The sequence below is a fragment of the Canis lupus genome, chromosome 2 (genome assembly GCF_048164855.1).
Source record: "Canis lupus baileyi chromosome 2, mCanLup2.hap1, whole genome shotgun sequence".
Lineage (NCBI taxonomy): Eukaryota > Metazoa > Chordata > Mammalia > Carnivora > Canidae > Canis > Canis lupus.
In genome coordinates this window covers 18,830,107-18,856,350 of record NC_132839.1, presented here as the reverse complement: position 1 = coordinate 18,856,350, position 26,244 = coordinate 18,830,107, and the positions used below count along the sequence as shown (strand labels likewise).

Below are 26,244 nucleotides of genomic sequence, written 5' to 3'. Positions count from 1 at the left end.
TATTATTTACCAAATAAATGCTTAATAGAGAAAGTCAAAGCATCTCCAGAGTCCAAACCAAGGGCATATTTTATTTGACCCACCTGCCTCCAAGGCTGTCCTTTCCAGACAATTATGTTTTATTGCTGCTATTCATAATGCCACTTTGGAACTTGATTTTTTTTTTCCTTCCTCCTCACTTACCTATTATCACTGAGCTATCTGTACTGCACCTAAAATGCTCAACAGATAGTGGAAAAAGACACAGAAACTTGGAAAGCATGAGTAGGTTAAGGGCTAAGTAACAGCAAAAGTTGTCATAGGTGCTTAAATTAGTAGAATGGGAAAACAAGGATTGCTTTTCTTGTTTACAGTTACATTGACTGACTCTTCACAACGACAAACATAGAGTTTCAACTTTAGGAATGTAAGAGGTTAATAACTGTATTTTTACATCCTACCAGTTTCATCAGTTTATATTTTATCCCTGAAAATTTGCTGTGTCTTTGTGCTAACTATAAGAGGCTTGCATTTTTTCATGAGCATACTGAGCACAAGAATGATGAATATTGTCGAGTAAGGAAAACTGAATTCCCTACACTTGTTCCAACTTTGACCTTGAAGAAGACAGAAAGTTTTCTCATTAGGTATTGTTTATGGTTCATGTGTTCAGATGAAGCAAGTTGGTAAACCTGTCAGAGAAAAATTCACATTTCTCAGGAGCATCCCATCAAATAATATGAATATATACATGTCATATGTTTGAGACTCTATGGTTTTGTTTTTAGTGTTTTAAGCTTCAGTTTATGTGCTTGTTGATACGAGAGTCTTTCTTTTTGGAAGTCCAAGCAGATTGAAAAACAAATTGTGAAATCACATGACACTCAGAAATATTGCATCACTCTATCCCCTCCCCCCCCATCCCTTTCTACTTCTGTCTCAAAAGATTTCCTAACATCTGAGAGCACCATTAGTGTGAGTACATGGGCATTTAGAAAGATGAAGGAATGTTTTGTAGAGCCCCGCAAAGCACTTACTCTTATAAATCCTGTATGTGATGAATTGACCACTGAAAATTAATCTCACATATGCTTGTGTTTTGTTCCATTGCAAGCACAGTTGAAAGAATACTTGTTTTGTGTTAAAGCAGTATTAAGACAGCATTTATTTTCCAATCTCTTTCTGTATTTGAGTTGTAGGAAACCAAGAAAGAAATTAGAAGAACTGGTTCTAGTAATTTAAAAATCATGGTGAAGAAGTCATAATGCTCTCAGTTCTGGTTGCCTTTCCAAGGACAATGAGTATAAGTCCATGCTCATTGGTGGATGCATCCACAAGAGGCAGGTTCAACAACAGCTGGAAAGCACTTCTTCCCAGAGCTGGAGAATTTCAGAGCAGATTAGCTGTATATAGTCAAATGGAGGTAGCCCCAAAGAGAAGGCTTGTGCATATTGAGCTTTGGCATTTTATTCAACAGTTATTATTTATTAATATATTGGTCCCTGCTACAGTAGCTGTTATTGTTATTACTATTATTATCTGCTCTGCTCACAGTACAGAAATGAGGACTTGGCACATAAAAGGCAATCAATAAGTATTTATTGAATGAATGTATGACTCAGATAAGAGATAGGAATCACTACTTAAAGAAGAGTAATTTTCACTTGTTTTACTGTGTAAAAACAATACTCAATAATCAGCTATATATAATTTATTTTCTTTCAGACTCTTTTTTGCTAAAACTTTTCTTTTGTCTCTACCAGAGAGTCAGTGAAGTCGGACACTCAACTTCAAGTTAATTTCCTTCTATTTGTGGATGTCGTCCATGTATATGCCTTTCAGCCAGTGTAATCTTTCCAAAAGTTCTTGTTGACTGTAAGAGCTTGAAAGCTCGTTATTGTTGAAGGAATGAGAAGACTGACATCCATTGTGTCTCAGTTGGTGACAGAAATGTGTGACACTAAACAAGGCCTTTATCCTCTGTTTATCCATCTGGAAAATGAGAACAACAATACTCACTAGTCTGGTATGGAAGTGATTGCCAAGGACTTTGTGATCCACACAGGGAAGGTGATATTTTAGTTGCTACATATTACAGATGTTTCCCTTTGATTAATTGGGTGTTCAGGTACTGGAGCACTTTCAGAGATGTTAAGCAAAAAAAAAAAAAAAAAAAGAAAGAAAAAAAAGAAAGAAGAAGCAGAGATGGGCTTGCAAATTGTAAATAATAATTACGTTTCCTTGATGTTTTAACTTTACTTTTAATAATCTACAGCCAGAGATTAGAGACAAACAATTTAGTCCAGTGCTATTTAACCAGGCTGTACCCACACTCCCTTATGGAAGCTTTAAATCTACACATTTCTTGGGCCCACCTTACTTTCCCCTGATTAAGAACCAGGGTTCCAGACCAACCTCTCTCTCTCTTTTTTTTTTTTTTTTTTATGAACTTGGACATTGAGGGGCAGCTAGTAAATGTAATTTCAGTACTAAAACCTGCCTCTTCTGACTTCTGATGGGTTGTTATTCCCATTCAATATGAGATATCTAATCTGTTAGTGTTGAAATTATATAATTTTTTTTTAAACTCGGAGCTCGAACTCACAATCCTGAGATATAGACCTGAGCCAGGATCAAGAGTTGGACACTTAACCAACTGAGCCACTCAGATACCCCTGTATTGATATATTTTAAGTTAACTTTCTAGATACAACTTTGCAGTAACCCCTGGAAGTTTAATTATCTGCATTACTTTATAGTTTATAGGTATTTTATCCCTTTTTATTTCTTATCTATAAAGCCTTCTGAGATTCCCCTTGTTAGAAATAAATTCAATCCCTAATAAGCTTTTAAAGCACATTAAGCTTGTATTCGATCATTTATCACTCAGTATGGTCCTGTATTAAAGAATTTAATATGGAACTTTTTCTTTGTTTCCCTAGCTTATAAGCTCTTAGAGATAGAAGTCAACATGTTCATTGTCTTTAGGACATAAGAACATATAAAGTTTGCACCAGGCAATGTGTTAGACCAGTGGTTCTCAAATTTTAGCAAGCATCAGAAATAGTTGGAATGCTTATTAAAGTATTTATTGCTGCCTCCCTGCCCCCCCTTCTGATTAAGTGAGTCAGGGGTGAGATGAAGAATTTCCATTTCAAGTAAGCTCCTAAATGATGCCACTCTTCTTCAGGGTTCCTCTTTGAGTATTGCTACTACTCCAGTAAGTAGGTTTTATTATTCTCATTCTCACAGAAGTCACACAGCTAGTAAATGGGAGAGTCAAGACTGGAAACTAATCTCTTGATGCCTAGTCCTGTGGTCTTTCCTTTATGCCCTTTCTCCTATTCTTGGAATTCCTTGTATACATCTTAAGCTTTCAAGAAGTGCATGCAAGCGGGGTGCCTGGCCGGCTCAGTCAGTGGAGCATGTGCTCTTGATTTCAGGGTTGTGAATTCGAGCCCCATGTTGGGTGTAGAGATTACTTAAAAATAAAATCTTTTGGGCAGCCCGGGTGGTTCAGTGGTTTAGCGCTGCCTTCAGCCCGGGGCATGATCCTGGTGACCCGAGATTGAGTCCCGTCTCGGGCTCCCTGCATGGAGCTTGCTTCTCCCTCTACCTGTGTCTCTGCCTCTCTTTCTCTCTGTGTCTCTCATGAATAAATGGATAAAATCTTTTAAAAAAATAAAATAAAATAAAATATTTTTAAAAAAGAGAGAGAAAGAAATGCAGGAGAATAACTGACTTAGAATGGAGAGAGACTGTTGACATTCAGTTATCAACTTCGGCAAATTAACTTAACCTTTCTCCCCTGTGTGTCAGTTTTCTCATCTGTAAATTGGGAATTAGCAATATTTACCTATAGTGCACATTATAGTTGGCTCTCCCAATTTGATCTATTCTTTTTGCACTGTGTGGTAGGCATTGTAGTATGGAGAATTGCCCCAGCATCAGGCGTAAATTATAATTATCCAAATCAATCAAGATAATCATAATCCTCTGGATTATGAGATGAGTTAATCATACCATAGTATTTCTCCTCCTCCCAACTCTACTTCTTATAGCTGTTATTTAAAAGATAAACATCAGACTGAAGGTGGATCATAAGGAAGAGAAGGCAATTCTTTCACTTTTTTCATTGTTTGTGGGGCACTCTCTCACCTTTGCTAGATATCAGTAAGGAAGCAAGTTTCCTACTGATGGCCATGCTACGGAGGGAAATGGGTGTTTAGGAGGAAAGCAATGCTGGACGTAAGGACAGAGATTGCACCTAGGAACCTGGTAATAGTATGAAGCCACTAGATTCCTCAACCAATCCTGAAGCAGCTTTCTCTTTAGACTGCCAGTTATGGGAGCAAACAAGTCCCCTTGTTTTAGTTGGTTGGAGATTTGTGCTTTTTTTATTCCCTTTAACTTAGAGTCAAACACCCTAGCTGATAACTTATCTGAAAGTATTACTGTAAGAATTAAATGACATAATGCATAAAAGGGGCTTGGCATTAATTAGGACTTAACAAATATGAATTATATATCCTTATCAGGGAAGTTAGTGGGTCCAAGTGAAAAAAAATATATATATTATTGGTCTCCTTTCAAATTCTCCTTTATCAAAAGCACAGGTGACCTTAAATGCCATTGTCAGCTCCTGACCAAAAGCTCCCTTGGAGGTGTTTTCACCGGCAGGATTAGAGAAGCCAAAATAACCAGGTGAATATCTGTGACCATGATAGACAACTTGGCTATAACAGGAAAAGATTATTCTGAGATTTATAGAATCACAGAACAACAGATAACAGTTAATTTTAGTGAAGGGATTCACAAAATAAGTAGTTGGGTGTTGATATCTCTGGTCATAGCTGAAAAAACTGGGGCTCAGATTAAGTGAATTGCCACCAGTCTCGTAGGAGAGATGGATTGCATCCAAACTTGGTGCTCATATTACTTGTAGTGGACGTTTGTTCTTTTGGCTGTCCAGAATGCCACCCTTTCTTTTAGGGCACTGTCCCTCCACTACATTAAACATGTGATTCTTTGGAGGCTGCCAAATAACATTTAGGTTTTTTTTTTTTTATTACTAGGCTAAAACGAAATTGTTTTTTCAATAATAATGTATATAGTCATTGACCCACACCTAAACATATTAAAAGACTTTATTTATTTGTTCATGAGAGACAGAGAGAGGCAGAGGGAGAAGCAGGCTCCCATGCAGGGAGCCCAATGTGAGACTCGATTCTGGAACTCCAGGACCACATCCCGAGCCGAAGGCAGATGCTCAACCGCTGAGCCACCCAGGTGTCCCTAAAATTCAAGTTTTAAAAGGAAACAAGAAAGGATAAGTAGAAGATACGTAATCTTTGGTCAGTAGATGATTCTATTATGATATCTTTTAGATACCAAGGTTTGGAATACCTTGACCAATGTATTAGACAAAAAATCCATAAGAATTTGCTTGGGAGACAGGGAGTAGATCCATTTCAAGTTAAAAAGTATGAATTTGAGGATATATTTTAGAGAGAAAGAAGCTTGCAAGTCACCAGAACATGCCCTGGACTCGTGTGTGTGTGTGTGTGTGTGTGTGTCTTGGTAGTGATTTTGTGTCATTGCCTCATTCTTGGCACTCTGTCAGTACTCAAGAAAACCAGATTGAAAATTTGGAATCTGTGCTTCAGTGGATTGAAACTGACCTCTAGTCACTAAGGAAAAATCAAAACAAAACACACAAGAATTTAGAGAGGATTTTTTCTGCCAACAAATAATTTTTCCTTGATGTTATTTCTTAGTTGGGCCAATATTCCAATGGAAAAAATAGATAGATTGGTCAAGAGTTCAATGTGATTTTTTGTGACATTTGACCTTAACTGACATAATAAAAAACTAATGGCAGGAAATTATATTCTTTCATATGGATATATGTGTGACTATTTGTTTCACACAGAATATTTCTTTAGAATATTTTATTTATTTATTCATGAGAGACACAGAGAAAGAGGCAGAAACGTAGGAAGAGGGAGAAGCAGGGTCCCATGGGAAGCCTGATGTGGGACTTGATCTCAGGGCCCCAGGACTACGACCTGAGCCAAAGGCAGATGCTCAAGCACTGAGCCACCCAGGTGCCCCTCACACAGAATATTTAAGAGGAAAAAGTAGGAAGGATAATCTAATGGTATTTGGTTTTATTTGCAATGTAAACTCTTAAGCTAATTTATTTATTCAGCAAATATTTTTGCCAGGTACTATTATAGCTACTTGGGATGGATCAAGGAACAACCCAAAATGGTAACAAAACTGCAGGTGGAGATGAGGATTTAAAATAATGTTGGGCTTCTGAGACTTGTGACCTAATTTGTCTGTTTGCCTGTAATTGTTATCATGATTCTTGGCTACACAGCTTTTTATAATGCCTTGATTTTAAAAACTTTGCTTAGGGTCTCACTTCCCATCCTTTGTTGAGCCAAATGATGTGATAGGTGAGGGAACTAGGGAAGCTCAGAGGAGGTTAAACTGGTGGCAGACTCTGGGATTATTTGGAGGAAACAATGTAAAAGAGTGACATCCACGTAAAGAAGAATCTCTGAAGGGAGATGTTGGATTCCTCTGGAAAGGGGAACTCTGAGGGAAACTGGTCAAGATTTGAACAAGATATTACTTATCTTTGTGGTGTGAGATACCAAAACAAATACCTCAGCAGTACTTAGGGAAACTTCAAAAACCTCCATCTCTCTTCAGTATTTCTGGTGGGGATTTTTTTTTTCCTTTGTATCTCTTCCTATTTCCCTTCTTTTTCTTTTTTTTCTTCTTCCTCCCATACGTCAAATGTGTAGAGAGTAGCCTTAGGGTAGGGGCCAAACAGCCTAACATTTAATTAACAGAAGAAGGCTTTAGCCGGGGGTGGTTCTAATGCCTTGGGTGCCTACATAAGCAAACCAAAACCTAAGCCTGTAATGCCTCAAGGTTAAGAAATTGAAACAAAGACAACCAATCACAGTCAGTTAGGCTTTCCCAAATAAGGCAAGCCCTTAAGCTCTAGACAATCAAATAATTTTCTTGCTTTTCTTCCTCCTCTTTTCTAGAAAAATCTTTCCCTTAGCTCTTGTGGGTAGAGCCCTCTTGACCAATTCTGGTCTGGGGCTGCCCAATTTGATTCAATTTTTGCTCAAATACTTAAAATTCATAATATGCCTCTATTTATCTTATAATGCTAGTTATATTTGGGTTACATATAACTTCTTAAAACATTCAATGTTATATAATCTTACATTTGGGAAAAGCTATTGCTCTCATAAATTGGACATCAGTAAATAACTTAGACAATCTCTTCTTGACAAGGAGTTTCAACTGGAGGTCAATTTAAAATCTTTACCGTTGTCAGGGGACACCTGAGTGGCTCAGTCAGTTAAGCGTCTGCCTTTGGCTCAGGTCATGATCCCTGGATCTTGGGATCAGGTCCCTTGTCCAGCTCCCTACTTAGCAGGGAGTCTGCTTCTCCCTCTGCCCTTCACCTTGCTCATGCTTTCTCTCCCTTACTCTATCTCTCTAATATAAATAAAAACTTAAAAAAAATTTTTTTTTTTACCATTGTTGAAAGGAAAGCATGGGTTTAGAGAGGCTTACACCGAATCATAGAATTCCATCATTAAACATCAAGCCATTGGTCAGACTAATGGAAAAACTGCTGGCTTTAACGGATATAACCTAAGCAACAGTAGTAGAAGGAGGAGTAATGGTAATGAGATTAAGAGAATTTGTAGTAGTGATAGCTTCTATTTACAAGGAGCCTCCTGTGTGCCAAGGACTATTCTAGACAACTAGACATTGTCTCATTTAATTTTTTTTTTCTTTTAAGTAGGCTCTACGCCCAGCATGGAGTCCAACATGGGGCTAGAACTTACCGTCCTGAGATCAAGACCTGTGCTGCAATTAAGAGTCAGATGCTTCACTGACTAAGCCACGCAGGCGCCCTTTGTCTCACTGAATTCTCAGGACTCTTCTATCAGGTGGGTGCTTAGTGTTACACAGTTTTGCAGCCATTCTTTGACACATCTTTTGGGCATGGATCCCCAGGAGAATAATAGATTATCTATGGTTCAGGATTCTGGCCTATTCTGAGGAGATAACAAAGAGCCTGTTACTCTCAGAGAAGGTTCTCAGGACTTCTAATGTTTATCTGGCCTCAGAACGGACCTCCTTGGTACTATAACCTCCCTGATGAGGAGCCCATTTGTCTCCTGAAGCACTACAGACTCTCTAGATGCACATAGGGGCACAAATCTGTAGTCTATTTGGAATTGACACTATGGAAGAAAACAAATGGCTGGATATTTTCATCTTCATCTGCAAATACAGTAAGAAATGACTGTGAGATGACTTCTTTTCCTCCCTCCCTTTACTATCACCTTCCTTTTTTCCATCTTTTTGTCATTCTATCTTTTGTTTTTTCTTTTGTGTATCTACTCAAGTGTTGAGGAGCTTCTTTATGCAAGGCCTAGGGCTAGATGCTGGGGCTGCATGAACGTGGTATAATAAATATATATTTTGGTCTTCCTCCCTGGTTCCTGGCACAGAGCCTCTAAAACTGAAACCCTTGGAATTCCTTGAGGAATAAGGTGACAGAAGCATCTTTTGTTATTCATAATAAGCCCTTTTCAACCATACCTGTTTTATGCTAATGAGATGACTCTTGGAAGGTGGAGGCTGATTGCCAGAGGATCCAATCATGTGATTTAAGGGTTGGAACATTCATTTTCGCCCTTTGACCTCCAGGTAGGAAAGAGGCTGGAATGATAACTTATTCACCAGTGGCCAATGATTTAGTCAATCATGTCTACACAGTGGACTCTCCATAAAACCCCTAAGTTATGGAGTCCAAGGAGCTTCCATGTCAGTGAAGACATCTAGGTGCCAGGAGGGTGGCACATCCAGGGAGGGCATGGAGCTGCACACCCCCTCCACCCACACCTTCCCATATGTATCTCTTCCATCTGGCTTTTCCTGAGTTGTATCCTTTATAATAAACTGGTAAATGTCAGTGAGGTATTTTTCTGAATTCTGTGAGCCATTCTGGCTAATTTTCAAACCCCAAGAGGAGATGGTGGAAAAACTCAGTTTATATTCAGTTGATCAGAAGTGCAGGTGACAACCTGGGTCTTACGATTGGCATCTAAAGTGCAATCTTGTTGGACTGAGCCCTTATACCCAGGGCGTGTGCTAATCCTGGCCAATTACTGTCAGAGTTGAGTTAAATTGTAGGATAGTCAGTGGTTGCTGAGAATTGAAGAATTCCTTGGTGTAGAGAAACCCACACATCTGGTGTCAAAAATGTCCTGTGGGCAAAGAGGAAACAAGTTTTCCTTTAGTTGATGTTCCTTTTAATTGTGTTCAAAGCACAATCTTGGAGTCTAGAGAGAACATAATTTCCATACAGTGCAGGTCATAAGTACCATGAGGTCAGGAGCCATATGTCTTGTTTGCCACTTTATCCTCTACCCTTCCCTTGTACAGGACACAGCAGTAAGCACGTGCTCCAAAAAATACATTGCATGAATGAATACAAGTTTAGTATTGCTTCACTAATGAAAGGGTACGCTTGAAACCGCATCTGGTTAATGCCACCCTACAGACTGCCCAAACTGCCCTCAGGAAAAACAGAAGCACCATGAATTCAGATCTTGAGAGTAGTCATCTGGAATACATACCTTATGAAAAAGTAAGGATATTCAGGTTGAGTAAGGAGACACTCAGTTTGCAAATAACACATGTTCGTTTTTATGTTGCTAAAGACTCCTTGCTAGGAAACGAAACACTTGTAATTTAATATGTAATGTTCTCAGAGTCTGAGGCCAAACCACCTCAAGTTGTGAACGCTTTGGCTCTGAAGAGCCAGTCAGGGTCAGGGCAGGGCAGTACTTGGCCTAATGCCCCTCCAGAATAAACCAAACAGCTACAGGAAGTGGTTTCCGTGATTCAGTAGGTGGCACACTTCCTTTTGAGTCAGAACTGAATCATGGCCGTGAGAGACAAAAAAGACCTATTTCTTTATCCCATACTTTTCCCCTATTCCCAATAGTAAATTTATCACAGTCTGTCATATGACATATCCTGTTTAGTTTAATGTGTTTCATCAGAAAAGAAAAAAAAAATGCGAATCAACTCCGAGGAGGCAAGAAGAGACTGGGAAACACGGCAGATTGAAATGAATCCGAGCATCATTCTTTCATCAAGGGCCATATTCTCCAAGGAGATTGGAAGAAAAGCTATAATCTGATTTCACTGGGGTCATAAAGGCCCCAGGTTCTCTCGACTCAAATCTGACCCATTTCCAGTGGAAGCAATTAGATCACACTTACATAAACCATGTTGCTTTAAATGGCTCTGCTCTCCTCTTCACTCACTGACCCTGGCTTCCTCCCTGGCCTGTCTGCTGGAAGGCTCTTCTGGTGCTGTCCCAAGCATGGCCCTCCATCAGCTGTGGGTGAAATGATCCTGTTCTGAATGTACTGAATGCTGCTGGCAATGCTGTAAATTGTTTTGAGGCTTAAGGAAAAACCCCCTGGATATCAACAAGTCATAAAAACAGACATATTTTCTCAGTGTGTCTTTTATTTTTCAATATTTACAGTTCTGGGAATGTAAACATTTTTATCCATATTTTCATCTGATAAACTTGGTTTTATTATATATTTGTTGCTTCCTTCTACTCCAATTTTTCAGGTTTCATGTTTCAAAACAAAGATTCAGAAACTCATGCTATACGTCCTGTATTTATATCACACAAGGTTGAAAATCAGACAGGAATCAGAAATCTTACTGCCATGGGGGTGCCTGGGTGGCGCAGTCGGTTAAGTGACCACCTCAGTTTTGGACCAGGTCATGATCTCAGGGTCATGAGATCGAGCCCCACATTGGGCTCCGACCTCAGCGAAGAGTCGGCTTGGGATTCTCACTCTCCCTTTCCCTCTCCTCCTCCCACCTGCTCATGTACCCTCTCTGTCTCTCTAAAATAAACAAACAGATAAAGTCTTTAAAAAAAAATGCTATTGCCATGTTACTATTCTACAGCTGCTCGGTGAACCATTCCAGTCGAACACAAAATTCAGAATCACATAGACCTGTGTTCACATTCAAGCTGAACCAAAAATTGCACAGCTGTGTGACCTTAACCTCTCTGAACCATAATTTCCTTAGTCTATACAGTGGGACTCTAGCATAAGGACAATATTACTGTGAGAACTAAATAAAGCTTTTACATAGTGCCAAGAACAGTTCCTAGCTCATACTTGGCGTTTAAAATAAGCTGGTGCCCTTTCACTTTATTTACAATACCTTTCCATTGGGAGGTAAGGACAGCATTTGGACAGCACAGCTGCATGCGCGCACACAGCCTCGTCCTTCCCACCGACGTCAGTCACATCCAGCTCCTTTAGCACTTTCATCAGCAGCACCTGCAGCACATGTGATGTCAAATGGTATCCTTAATGGAGCGGCCGAAGCCAGCTCCTCCGGACGGGACAGTTGTGGCTGACAGATGACAGCCAAATGTGAGGGAGTCCTCATCTGACACACTGACGAGAGCACCTAGAGGATGGTCTGGGAAGAGAACCACGGGCAGCGCTCAGGGCCAGACAGCAGCCGCTCAGCCCAGGTCAAACGGGGCAACGTCCGGCAGGCAGGTGGAAATGCCCTTCTGAATCCTCCACCCTTCCGCAGCCCTTGAATTCCTCCCACCTAGCCACACGGAGAGGGCCGTGGCTTTGAGGGAAGAGTAGTGGTCCCCCCTAAAATTAAGGTCCAAAACACCGTTTTGTTTGTACTCACCTGTCTTAGAGGCGTCCCTTCATATATTGTGGTTGCCCGGTTTCCGGACTGCCTCTTCCCCTGGACTGTGAGCTCCTAAAAGGCAAGGAATGTGTCTTAATTGTTTTTTCGTCACCCCTTACCTGTATAGCTCAGTCCCTAACCCACAACAGATGCTCAACCAGTGTTTGTTGATCTAGAAGAAAGCCAAGGAAGTCAAGTCGGAGAGACCATGGGAAAACTCAACAAGGAGTCGGTGACCTCTGGGGCCCAAGTCTCATGGGAGGACTGGCTGGGTAGGCCAGTTTGGAGAAAAAGAGCCAGAAGTCAGATCCCCAGTGTGACAATATCGGGAAAAGAGGACAGAAACTGTGAAAATTGCACTTGTTGCAATCTAAGCTAGACATGACTTCTGGAGGTCTGGCCATTGTCTGAGTGGAGTGTTGATCGTGCCTCTGCTGGAGGCTTCTGTTTAAATAACTACCAGAGTAGGATGACTCAGCAGGCACTGAGTGGGGCACTCTCAGGCTGTCTCCTCCTTTAAGTGACAAATCACATTGCCCCGGGTGTCTGTGGAGGTCCCCGGTATGACACACAATAGCTCCTTTCTTGCCAGCTCATCAGCCAGGGTGCCAAGTCACCCATTACTAATTTGGAGATGGACAGAAATTGTTTGACAGGCATGATCTCATGCCCCAAGCCTGGAGATTCCTCTTTAAAATGGACTCTTATCAATGGATTCGGGTTCTGAAATTTAGAGGCTGCATTTAAATTTGTATTCTGTCTCTCCATCCAGGACTCTTGATTATCTTCAGGATAAAGCCAGAGTTTGATATCCTGGCAGCTTAAGTCCTGCAGAAACTGACCTACACCTGCTCTCCCAGCACCACAGCCCCTAACTAGGCTTTGTTTCTTGGTTCCCCTTAACACTGGCTTGCTGCTCTTTGTTTCTTTGTTTTCACCCCTGGCAGATAAAGGGCCCCAGGACAAAGCTTTAAGAAAGAGGCCTAGGAGGAAATCCTATCTAGTGGCCACTTCCTGAGAATTGAGGGAAGTTACCATTATTAAAATTTAATGGCATATTGGTCCTGAACTAGCAGTATTCTCAGGAATTTTTGTTTGATAAGTGCCAATCACCTTTCAAGTAGGGATCCGAGAATAGGTCAGATACAAGGGTCAAAAACAGCAGGAGCCTTGAATGCAATACGTGAAAAGTCCTGCCTAAAAAGCACGAAGTAAAATTTTAAACTTGTGTTTTTAAGCACTCGAAGTGTTTACATGTCTTCAGGACTGATATCAACCTTCAGATCCCATTTTTGCAACTGGCGGTGCAGAAGGAAGTAACCTGTACCGTCCACAACGCCACTCTTCACCTCTAATGCCATCTTATGTGTGAACGCACCCCAAATGGCTTTCCAATGCAAAATTTCTCAGCTTCATCAGTAAATATAGTCTCTGGTGAGCAGTGTGGTCACATATACTGTTTCCTCAGAGCTTAGGTCAGTGGGTCCAGGACAGGTAGTGGTGCTTATTATTTATTCTATTTGAATTTGAAAGAGGACCTCGCCACTTGGTTCCATCCTCTGTAGATTGTACTCAAGAATAACGGTGAATTGTGGCTCCTGTATACCCTCCAGGGTTTTCATTGTCAACCTAATTATTATTCCCAATAATAATTTCTGTTGGCAGACGGTGGTAACTCTACAAGAGCCCAGAGACATGTTGTTCCACTTGGGTAAAATGGGCAACAAGTAGAGAAAATATTCAGAAATTATTACGATTCTAGTTCATTTGCGAATTTTACTTTTTCCACTTGGAGCTATGCTATAGTTATGAGTCCTTAGGAAATCCATTTTGGATTGCTTGTGATTTTTAACACTATTGAAAAATGAAAACAACACTTAATTTCATGAGTTTTTTATAGACATTTAAATATGTGTAGATAAGCACGCAGAAGAAACTGCAACATCTACAGTCTCCGGATCCAGAAATAACCACAATTAATATTCTAGAGTTCCCCAAGTTTTCCCATGTCTAAGGAATTATGCTGAACATGTTACTTTGTTACCTGGTCTTCAACTTTAATAATAGTAGATATACCTCTGTCTATAGTAATTTAATTGCTATAATGATTTATTATTTTATGGGTTTTTCATAATATATTTAACTATGCCTCCTTATTTTTCTGTTATATAAATGCTACAAAGACACTTTTATAAATACATGTTTGTCTGAATCTCCTGTTAAGCCCTACAAGTAGAGTTTCTGAATGGAGGTCATGATTTCTCTTAGGCTTCTTTTTCTAATATGTGGTAAAATATCTTCAGAAACTTTATATCAATTTATACTCCTACAAATGGTGTAGATTTTTTTAGAATCACCATGACAATCGCTGCTGCAAAATACCTTTAAATAAATATGTGTGTGTGTGTGTGTGTGTGTGTGTGTCTGTGAATTGACAAACATTTATTGATCATCGTCTTAAGTGCCACACACTGCTCTGGGTACTGAGAAAGTGAAAGAGGTAGGCAAAGACTTCTCAGCTTAAATTTTATTGATGGAATTGAACAATAAGCAAATAATATCATTTTAGGTTGTGATATATGCTCTGAAGAAAAATAAAGCAGTCTGTGTGTGCATTTGTGTGGAAGCTGGATGGGACAAACATATAACTATTTTAGACAGATGGTCAGGTAAAGCCCTGTATAAAGATTCAATATCAAAATAGAAAAGGTTTCTTAAGCTAATACCTGATTATTTTTAGAAAACTCTAAATGTGGACAAGTACAAAGAGAAAATAAAAAGTTGTGTATAGTCCTAGCAATTTGGTTCATATGTTTCCAGTTTCATTTTCATCACATGCACACATAACATGTGTACCTACATTATTATTAATATATTGCTGAATATATTATAAATATTTGCTCAGCATATGAAGACATTAGTTGTCAGAAGTATCTATGGCCGGTGGGTCCAGTGTGAAGATTCAGTGCTCAGAAACTTAGGGTTTTAGTGTGTGGACCAGTAGATATCAAGAGTTTTGCAATTGCAACAACCATTGGCAATTTGGTTTAAAATACTTCCTTTCTTTTTTTCTTAAAAAGGCTGCATTGGCATAATTACATGTTTGCTTTTTTCATTAAAATGGTTTAAAATTCATTCCCTATGGCTGAAAAATCTGCAACAGAGATAACTGGAGAAGCCACAGAAGGCCACAGGACAGGCTTTAGGAATTACAGTTTTGAGATGAAAATACCAATAGGAAAATACTTGCTAATGCAATCTTGCAAATTCTTAGAGGATATCCTCCCACCTCTGAAAACACCACAGCCAGTTCTCTCCCTGTCAGGCCTCTAAACAGCACCATTCTGTTCCACAGTTGTAAAATGAAGAGTCTTTTCTGACACTTGTTTTCTGTTACGTCCCATATCCAGTGCATCAGCAAGTCCTGTTGGCTCTGCCTTCACATTAAATCCTGACTCCAGCCACCTCTCACTACCTCTGTTGTTGGCACCCGGATGCACACTACCACCATCTCCCTGAACTGTCACAACCCACTCCCTACTGGTCTGCTTTTAAACTTTCCTCCTCCTCCTCTCACTTCACCCCTGCACCTCCGTATAATCTTTTTCCCACAAAGCAGCCAAAGCCACAGTATTTCTATATCAGGACCAAGGCAGGAAACAGAGGGCATACCCAAAGTAGGTAATTTGAAGAGTTTAGTAAAGGAGCAAGTTAACAAAGGTAAGGACAGGTTTGAGGGAAGTCAAAAGGGAACAGTGTGCTGTCTCAGAGCTGGGTAGTTACCAGAGTCAAGAAAGGGAAATGTCCAGACCTCACCCCACGTGAGCTCTCAGAGGCCCTCCCTACCATCCAGTCTTGTTTCCCCCGAGCACTGAGCTGGAGGAGGGGCAGATAGAATGTAAATCAGAGAACGTCCTACCCTGCTCCAGATCCTGGAATGTGTGCCTATCTCACTCAGTACTGTTTCTCCTCTGGGTTTCCGTATGGAGGGAGTAATTCCTAAATACATTCCTAGCTTCTCTCTGTCTCTGGATACTCTGCTCCTGGGAAGATGGATTGACTTATCCGGTTGATAAGTGTGGGACAGAAAACCAGGCATGGCACTTCACTCCCTGGGAGTGACAGCCAACAGAAAGCAGGCTCGCTCTTCTCTCTGCCATCATGTCTTTCTCAGGCTGCTTTGGCCCTGCCAATTGACTGCAGTGATCACTGCTTCCTTCTGCCTAACACTGGGTTCAATATTAGCAGGTCTGCTTGGTTGACAAACCCAAAGCAGCATCTAACAACTGCCTCAATCGTTAACAAAGCTGTTGCGTTGGCTTCCATTTTATACTTTAGAACAGAATTTCTCCCTTTAGTCACTCATCAGGTGTTTTGTGAGAGAATGCTCTATGCCTGATACTGTTCCACTGCTCAGATACATGAGAGAGGAAGAGAAAGAGAAAAACAGATAAAAACATCTTGCTCTATTTCACCTAGTTATTTAAAACCTGGGTCAGGAAGATGAGTACAACTTTTTTTTTTTTTAATTTTATTTATTTATTCATGAGAGACACATACACACAGAGAGAGAATGAGAGAGAGAGGCAGAGGGAGAAGCAGGCTCCAAGCAGGGAGCCCAATGTGGGACTGGATCCTGGGTCTCCAGGATCACGCCCTGGGCTGAAGGCTGAGCCACCTGGGCTGCCCGATGGATACAACTTATTGGGGGTCTGTTCTAAGGCTTATAGCTTTATTCAGCTCTGATTAAAACAGAAGGTTCTCATACAAGGATCTTCCTGATACTGCGATGAACCTACTGGGAGCTTGCTTCTTCGTGAGCTGCAGATATGAACTACACTAGATGGAGTTGTTACACAAAGGCAACTTTATTTGAAGCAAATAAGGAGATCATGGGGAATAGTTTCCAAAGCCGTGACTCCCTGAGCAGGGATAAAGGGGTTCTTTTTACTTGGGGTTTGTGGTGAATATTCAGAGGGAGAGTTTTGTCATTGCAATGAAAAGGCGGGCAGAGGTTTGCGCCTGTGCACTTCAGACAACCTGCCTCTACACGCACTGTATGTTATGTTAATGGAGCTTACGCCTCTCCCAGGGCAGGGATCTTAAAATTATAATAAAGTTGAGGTAACTGCCAGGTACTTTATTGTTTAGCTTCTCAAGCATCGCCCTGGTGGTCAAGCTCTAATTTGCCTAGGCCAGGTGGTGTTTGTTTCTTTTACTGTTCTAGAAATTCATTAGTTTCTAAGAAGTAAAATTGATAGTTAGTCCTGAGCACAGAGGTCTTGCTGGTGACAATATGATTCTTGCTCTTTCTTTCCTCATCTCCCATCACACTCTTTTTCTCCGTTGTGTTGGCTTCCCTGCTGTTCTTGAACCCAGGATACACACTCCTGGCTCTGTTCTTTGTACCTGCACCTTCCTGCACCCAGACCACTCCTTCCCTACGCTGTCCCCATGATAGCATGTCTCACCTCTGTTGGGTATCTGTTGAAATGTCACAGTGAGGCTTCTTCCATCCACCTGTATAAAATGAACCCCCCACATCTGTTTTTAGTCTATTTCTCTTACCACATTCTTCTTCATATCATTTATTACCACTACATGTATGAATTGCATGTTTAAAAAAGTGACTGACAAAGAGGAAGCACTTTACCAGGACAATGATCCTGACAAGAACATACACAACATAATGCTGACTATCTGCCAGGCACTGTTCCAAGAGCTTTATAACTATTAACTCATTAGTATCATATCATATCACTTTATATCAACCTCCTAAAGTGGGAACTGTTATCATCTACACTTTACAGATAAAGAGGCTGGAGCACAGAGAAGTTATGTAATCTGCCCAAGGTCACAGAACTCATAAAAGTGGATAGAGATTTAAACGTAGACAGAGTTGTACCCCTGTAGAAGAGCAGGGACTTTGTTTTGTTCATGTTCTATCTCCAGGACATAGAGTAGTACCTGGCATAAAAGTATCAATAAATGAACAAATTATATTATTTGCTTCTTAGAGTTTTGAAGACTAAAAATATTAATATGTGCAAAGGGCTTCAGCCAGAGCCAGACACATAGAGCTCAATGAAGAATTTTTTGTAAAGGAAGCTGCCTTCCAGTTAACCGTGGCCTATAATAATACCCTCTTTCTATCTTCTGAGCGGCATTTAGATATTGTAGTGGGTGTTCAACTTAAAATTAGGAGAACAGTTCTCAAGCTATGCTCTGATCCATTATTGCTGAACTCTGAGTTGGATCACTGTCTTCACTGCTAAAATCAAATAATGGAATTTTCTCAGCTCTCAGAAAAACTTCAAATAAGTAGATAGAATCTTTTTGAAATTTTGGATTTTCTTCTCTCATGAATTTTTCTTAAGACATCAGCATTTGCATCTTATCTGTTAGGACCAAAGTAAGCAAATAAGTAGCAAACAAATACCAACAGGAAAAGATGGAAACAGCCCTAACTGGAAGCCAGGAAGCAGCTTTGTTTTATTTATAAATATAAGATCCAGAGAGTGTGACTTACAACACCAACACTGAATATTCTTGAAAAATACATAAAATGAATATTTATATATTTATGTAAGTTGTCTGTATCTAGATGTAGATACAATACATAAGTTTTTTGGTACTAAATCCGTTTTTTGGATTGGAATAAATATATCTGTATTTTATCATGTGATGTGAAGAATAGCTTGACTTCCAGGATGTTCTGCTTCCCAAACAAATTAGAGAACTTTTGAACTTGGGAGAGCAAGAACAAAGAAAAAGTAGAAACCTAGAAACCAGTGTCAGAGATTTCCCACTGATCACTCATCATTTTAGATGAGGACACCCACAAGGATCTTCGCACCACTGTATTTTCAGTATAATTTTTGGTCTGTCATTTCTCTTCCACCCACGTGGAAGTCATTCAAGTGTTTAGAATACCAAGAAATGCAGTTCTACAATGTTACTCAGACACTGTACAGATAACTCATACACACACACACACACACACACACACATATACCAAGAAAATATGATTTTCCCATTGGTACAGCTTACAAAAGAAAAACCAAGATACATTTTTTAGAAGTTACCTAGTGGCTTAGTATTATTTTGCTTAATTATTTTTGCAAAGTAATAATCTCAATACAGACACTGGATGGCAAGAAAAAGTTTGCAGTGTAAGAGTAAAAATGTGAAAATAACATGTCATTTGAAGGGCCTAATTATGCTTTTGGAAAGAGCACTGAACTGTAGCTATTTTCATTAGTGGGCATTGACTGTGCAAATTCCCACTTCAATCGGGCCTTGCCATTGCCCCCAAACCATGCCCTTCGTGTAAATATTAGTGCAATTTCCACCACAAGGATAAATCATAGGGATATTAACCAGATCTCCTTGAACAGTTCCACTGAGTTCCTCCTGGCTGTAATGAATCTCTTCCAGCAGTCAGCTGAAACATGTTTATTTTAAAATATTTAAACATTTACTTGGTGCAAAATAAGGGAGCAGCAGCAGCACATTTAATGACAATTTTCTTAACAAAAAAGAGGAGAAATAGATGTACGCATTTATAGTAAGTCCTTACGTCACAGACACATTCCAAATCTAAAAAAGAGGAAGATATAAGATCCCCCTCACCCCAAAGTTGCAAAATCATTTCTCAAAAGAACCAAAAAAAAAAAAAAAAAAAAAAATCCTCCAAACTTGGAATGTCCCCTTTCCCTAATTTTTTTTCCTCTTCATTGTTGGCATTCTATTTCTCTCTCCACTGTATCTTTTATCTTGGTAAATCCCTTTAGATCCTTACTATACCCCCCCCCCAAAAAAAAAGAGTTTCTCCCATAGAGGGTCTTAGTGAAAGCAACCTAGTCTCACCAGTACCAGCCAGGCAACTAGGGCAGTAATATGTTGTCCCCTTAATGGAATGATTCCTGTCACTTGAAGAATCAGCCACGTTGCACAAAAGCAAAGAGCAAGACAGGTTAGCACATCTCTAGATTTAGTCTGGGACCTTCTCTATGTTTCTGGAGTGGTTTCCGCAAATTGTGCATAATATGTATCAGAAAAATGTGTATAGATAGATCTAGAACTGGAGGAGTCCTTGTTTAAAATATGAAAAAATAGGTAAAATACCGCAAACAGCCACTTATTGTGAGCATTGTCTTGTGATCACACCATTGCTTTGTGCTGGTGCTCAACCTCATGGAAGACATGACTCAGATTCATTTGCATATTACACATGTCCAGTCACATTGCACAACAAAATAGATATTTCAATAGCTCTACTTCAGTCTAGTCTGGTATATTTGTGGTTCCTATGGCAAATAGCCAGTTCTATTGCACCTCATTTTGCCTAGTATGTAACACAGATGCAAACCTCAATATATCTCAATAGCTAATGCTTATGTTTCATTTTTGCCTACATCTCCATTCACTGAAAGCTTTGAACATTTAAAAAACGTCATGTAAAAATAACCTGTGTTTTTATACAAAATGTAAAAGGCTAGAAGGCTGCAGTTAACATTTCTAAAAATAAGGTTGGGAGCGTTGCTCTTTAAATGTAATTACAAAGCCACCAGTGATGGTAGTGAGTGAGGAAATTGCATTTGTAGCATATAATTGGCATTGACAATGAATGCAGAGATTTATAAAATTTAATTGCTACTCTGATAGTTGGACTACCATTAGGAGATGATCATAAACTAATTTCTAGATAACTTTCAATACAAACTCATACTCTGCATTTGTGTACTCTGAATCATAAGGTGTATTTTAGAATCCAAACTCAAGAATATGCTGTATTTTTTATTTTTATTTTTTTTATTTATTTTTTTTGAATATGCTGTATTTTTTAAAGGTAACTGTTGGCTTGGCCAAGACTAGCAACTATTTCACTTTTCAACTTAAAATTGTTTGTCACTACCTCATCATGTCTCATTTATTTTATTTAAAACAATTCATAAAACTTTAAAAAAGATTTTATTTATTGATTTGTGAGAGAGCATGAGCAGGGGAAGGGACAGAGGGAGTGGGAGAGGGAGAAGCAGACTCCCCCCCTGAGCAGGGAGCTGGATACAGGGCTCAAGCCCAGGACCCTGGGGTCATGATCTGTGCCAAAGGCAGATGCTTAACCAACTGAGCCACTCAGGCATCCCCAAATCATAAAACTTTTGCAATGGAGAGCATAGTATTGCATATATCCTGGCATCTTTAAGTTTATGGATGAAAATAAGGATGGGAAGCAAAACAAGTGGCCAGTACTGTCTGTATCTACCTGCTAACATCCAGTTTACCACAAAGTTCTATCTGTTTCACATTAACTACTTTTCATCCTCTTTGATACCCTCTGTCCAGGGTATCAAAGGGACCTAGGGACCACCCTCTGTCATCTGGACTAGTGCAGAACCTCCTGACTCTCTTCCCATCTTTATGTTTCCCCCCTTGGAATCTATTCTGCACACAACAGCCAAATAGATACTTTAAAAATTTAAGTCAGGTTACCTGTCTCCCCTTTTTCAAACCTCAGAAAGGCATGGCGATGCTTTTAGAGGAAAATCCATACTGCCTGGCTTGTCCCACATTGTACTTTCTATCCTCTAGCTGCTCCTCAAGTCCTACCATGCTGCTTTTTTGTCATTATGGCCCAGCCATGCACCAGCCTTTCTGGTTCCTTTAATGGGCAATGACTTGCTGATCTCTCTGACGACCATTTTTGCCTCTTATTTTTTAAGCCATACTAAGTACTAAATATTGATTGTATTTTCAGACAGCAAAGTCATTGTTTATTCATTCTCTTTCCTCTGAACCACTGGGTAGACATTGCTGGTTCACCACTGTCTTCCCTTTGTTCTTGGGCATGAAGGAGACTCTATTACTACGCAGCCTGTTTCTAGTCACTTGAGGCCATGTGTCCAGTACTAGCCATGAAATGTAAGCATAGGTGAGACCTGTTACTTCTGGGCTGAGGCAGTGGGTCCTCTGCTTTCCCATGTCAGATTCTTCACCACCATTCAGGTCTTAGTTCACATGTCCCCCACTCAGGGAGCCCCTTGGCCCCAATCCAGTCACTCGGCCCACATGACCTTGTTAGGTTTTTTTCCCCCCATTACACTATTTACTATTTGAAGTCATTTATGTGTTTATTTAGGTAGAGTCCTCTTCTCCACTAAAGATTTTAAAATATTAATTTTCATATGACTTTTACTTCTTGCCTAATACAGTGGCTGGCACATAACAGTGCTTGAGAAATATGTGTTAAATGTATGACCAGAGTACAAATTAGAAACAATCAACCCACTCTCACTCTTTGAGATCTCATATATAATGATAGAAAAACCTCATTTAGTCATTTAGTCATTCAGCCATTCATTTACAAATTCATTCAGCTTTCACTGAGTACTTCCTATGAGTTAAGCACTATACTTACTAGGCAGTGCAAAAGTGAGTAACATGGCACCCTAGACATTGAGGTACTCCTCTTGTGGTGGGACAGTAAGACATGTAAGCATATAATTATGGTACCATGTGGTACATGGTACAACAGAGATTGGTGCAAAGTGCTGTGGGAATAACAGAGAAGAATTAGTGAGACTTTTAATTTGCTATTTCACTAACAATATTCTATGTTATCTGATATTTTGATCCAGTAAAAATGCTAAATTATAAGCTTATGTTCTGCTATGATTACAATGATCCTTCAAATAACCTCAGAAAAGTGTTACTACTCTAATTTAGAATAGTTTGGCAAATACAAACTTAAATCATATCCCACTTACTTATTTTTATTTGATTAAAAATTTTTTTTTTTTACTTATTCATGAGAGAGAGAGAGAGAGAGGCAAAGACATAGGCAGAGAAGCAGGCTCCCTGTGGGGAGCCCACTGTGGGACTCAATCCTGGGTCTCCAGGATCATGCCTTGGGCCGAAGGCAGGCACTCAACTGCTGAGCCACCCAGGCGTCCCTATTTATTTATTTTTAAAAGATTTATGTATTTTAGAGAGAGCATATGTGAGTGGGGTGAGGGGCAGAGGGAGAGGAAGAGAGAGAGAATCCTCAAGCAAATCCCCACTGAGCATGGAGCCTACTCTGGGGCTCTATCCCAGGACCCTAGGATCATGACCTGAACCAAAGGCAGACATTTAACCAACTGAGCCATCCAGGCACCTCACTTTCTTTCCTTTTTTTTTAGTTTCATGTCTTGGAATACTTAAGTTGTCTTAAAGTAAATCTTTTTAAAAAAATTATTTCTTTATTTTATTATTATTTTTAAATTTTTATTTATGTTTAAAGTAATCTCTACATCCAATGTGGGGCTCAAACTCACAACCCTGAGATCAAGAGTTGCATGCTCCACCAACTGAGCCAGCCAGCTGCGCGGTCTTAAATTAAAATCTTGAATTCTTGAATCCTGCTTTGATAGTTAGAGTGCAGTGATCTTGAGAAAATTAATCATCTCACTAAATCCCAATTTCTTCATCTGTAAGTTTTGGTTGTTTAAAGAACTAGGTAAGTAAAAAATGTCCTTGGCAGCTATATTATTATTAGTTTTATTCTTGAAATACAGTCAATTCTTATTATTCGTGGATTCCATATTTTTGAATTTGCCTACTCCTACAATTTATTTATAATCTTAAAATCAATACTTATGGCACTCCCGTGGTCATTTGCAGACATGGGTATGTGAAAATTTGAGTTACCTTAAGAGCATGTTTCTAACTGTAGTCAAACAGGTGACTTTTTATGTCTTCTTATTTTAGCTCTCATAGTATTAAATGCCCTTTTCATGGTTTATTTAGTGCCACGTTTTCCTTATTTTTGTGCTGTTTTTTTTTTTGTTGTTGTTGTTGTTGTTGTTTTGGTTTTATTTCACTGTTTCAAATGGCTCCCAAGCATAGTACCGAAGTGCTGGTCCTAAGTGCAAGAAGACTGTGATGTGTCTTCTGTATTATCTATCAAGGAGGCATTAGTTATAATGTGAGTGGTCATGACATTATTAAATAAGTTATCTTTAAACAGAAAAATACAGAAATAGTAATGTATTGATCAGTTGACAAAAGTATTGTGACCAAAGGCTTGTAGGAACCTAGCTTTGTATTTTCCCTAGGAGCGATGCTTCACTGTTCACTAATTCAGTGTTTATGGCAACTTTATAGAACATAACTACCCTGAATAATGAGAATGAATTATATTTATGTTGGAACCTTGCTTTAAAAACACCTACGATTTAGTGGAATGGTATATAAATAAGACTGTTGGAATTCTCAGAATCACTTTATTCTAATAAACATCAGAAGTACCTGTCTATGTCAGTATTTTATATAACCCAGCAAATATTAAGGATCAAGGTCAAAATTAATTTATGCCAGTCTAACTAAGGCTCTCCTAGTTTTGCCTCAATCCACCTGGTAGGTGGCCAAATAAAACATAAACAGGATGTACAAGAACATGTTTCTTACTTCAAAGTACATAACTTAAATGAAAAGACATTGGGAAGAAGAAATATTTCTTACATAGAGAAGCACCTTTCCTCTCAACCTCATTAAAGAACAAGAATTGCCTTGAGTGGGAGAAAGGTTATCACAAATCCTTTCCTCTATGAGGCTGCAAGAGGACAGTCTCTGGCATTGGATACCAAGTTAGGGAGTTTTCAATTTTGTGGAAAGGTTTTGAATGCAATTATGGAGAGGGGCTCTTGGGAATTACATTAAAATATTATCCATAATTATTGCCTAAACATCTCTCAGAAGATTAGCCTTGGCAGGGAATCAGGCACAAGGAAGTGAGAATTGGGAAGGGCACATTTGAACCTGGGAGAAAGATCAGGAAAAGTCTAGAGTAAGACAGTGGTTCTTAAACACCAGAGGGATTTAAGAAACATACCAGAAACCAGCTAAAATACAAACGCCCAGGGGTTCTAACTGAGTAGGAATAGTGAGGGTCCCGGGAATCCTGATCCAGATGGTCCTGGGCCAGACTTTTGGTGCGGATGCTGTCCATGGCCAGCATAGAGGACTTGGGATGCCTGCGGGAAGAGTCCTTCCTACCACTCACCTGAATGCACTTCTGTGCGTTATCCCAAGGATATAAGGCTTTGGTGGGATGATTCTCTGGGAGAAGATTATCAAGAATGTGCTGAGGAGACAGGAGGATGAAGAGTTCTGAAAACAAGATTTGCCTGTATATTACTGTTTTTGTTCCTTTTGGGGGGTTTCTAAAGCCATTGGAAAAAGGATGTGTGGGCATTATTCTGGCATGAGGAATTCTACAGTTAAAGTCGTAATATTCATTGCTTTTCAATTTATGTTTTGATGTTGGTGATTCATGGGAAGGAAAATTTAGCTTCCTAAAATTTTAAACACTTGCATCTACGTGCCAAAAAACTGATGTCCCCAATCGTAATACATTTCACATACTTACTTCCATGGACAACTTCCTGACTTTAAAAATGAGCTACGTGTATTCCTTGGGGTTACTAACCAGGGCCACTTTTTCATTCACTCATCATCAAATTTGTTTCATCAACAAATCTGTATGGTATTTAAAGTACATTTAGTGCTGGTAAGCTTACATTCCAGTGGAGAAGACAGACCAACAGCATGTACAACAAATAAATAGTAAATTATATATTATATTAGAGAGTGTTAAGTCCCGTGGGAAAACTCCTACATGGGAAAATATACAGAGAGAGAGATGGGATTCAGCAGGACGGGAGAGGCTGTTTATAATTTTAAATGGGGTTTTACCTCTCATTTGAGTAAAGACTTTTGGAAAATGAGGTGAGTGACCATGTAGAATTCCAGGCAGAAGGACTGGCCAGGGCATAAGCCCTAAGGCAGAGAGCCCGTGTAGAATATAAAAGGAAAGGACTCGAGCAAGGATCAAGGGAAGTGTGGCCAGACAGCTCTGTTGGGTGGGTGCGTGGGGGATGAAGTCACCATGATGAGAGAGGAGATCCAGAGAGTCTGGAGGGAGCCTCATACGCCACCGTAACAATTTTGGCTTTCACCATGAATTAAATGGGGATCCATTAATTGAGTTTGAGCAGAGAAGTGATTTGAGCTCACTTTTGAGATCACTCAGAGTGAAGTGAGTGAAGTGAGATCACTGGCTGTCATGTTGGGGGTAGCTTACTAGAGGGCAAGGCTAGAATCAGGAAACATTTGGGAGGTCAGCACAGAAATTTACCAAGGGGGTCCCAGCAACTTAGGTAGACTAGGGCAGTCAGTAGTAGTGAAGAGGATGAGAAGCAGTTGCAATCTGGATATATTCTGAAGGCAGAGCCAGGTAAGCTTCCTAATAAATTAGATGTGAGATGTAAAAGAATTCGAGGATGTGTCTCCGGATTGAACAAATGAAGGACAGAGGTGGCATTAACTGAGGTGGCATCCTGTATGTCACCTAGCACTGTACCACTTTCAAAAGCCAGTCAGTATGAACTGAAACAAATTGAGGCATGAGTA

The 26,244-nt window shown here is 39.7% G+C and overlaps 2 long non-coding RNA genes across 6 annotated transcripts in view; one reads left to right on the top strand and one right to left on the bottom strand.

The window, feature by feature from the left end:
• The window catches only part of LOC140613319 (uncharacterized), a 128,103-nt gene that overhangs the window by 76,467 nt on the left and 25,392 nt on the right, over positions 1-26,244 (top strand). For all 3 annotated transcript variants that reach the window (XR_012014468.1, XR_012014467.1, XR_012014466.1), the window contains 2 exons: positions 1,743-2,049; positions 7,823-7,970. This is a non-coding gene — a long non-coding RNA (uncharacterized lncRNA). The remainder of the gene's footprint in view (positions 1-1,742; positions 2,050-7,822; positions 7,971-26,244) is intronic.
• Positions 5,111-12,226, bottom strand: LOC140613302 (uncharacterized). 3 transcript variants are annotated; one of them, XR_012014457.1, is made up of 5 exons: positions 11,788-12,226; positions 11,296-11,414; positions 10,320-10,438; positions 5,386-9,296; positions 5,111-5,274 (listed from the first exon to the last, which is right to left on the bottom strand). It is a non-coding gene; the product is annotated as an uncharacterized lncRNA (long non-coding RNA). The 3 variants fall into 3 exon arrangements; XR_012014462.1 differs by having other exon boundaries at positions 7,866-9,296; XR_012014465.1 differs by having other exon boundaries at positions 11,296-11,559; positions 11,788-12,220.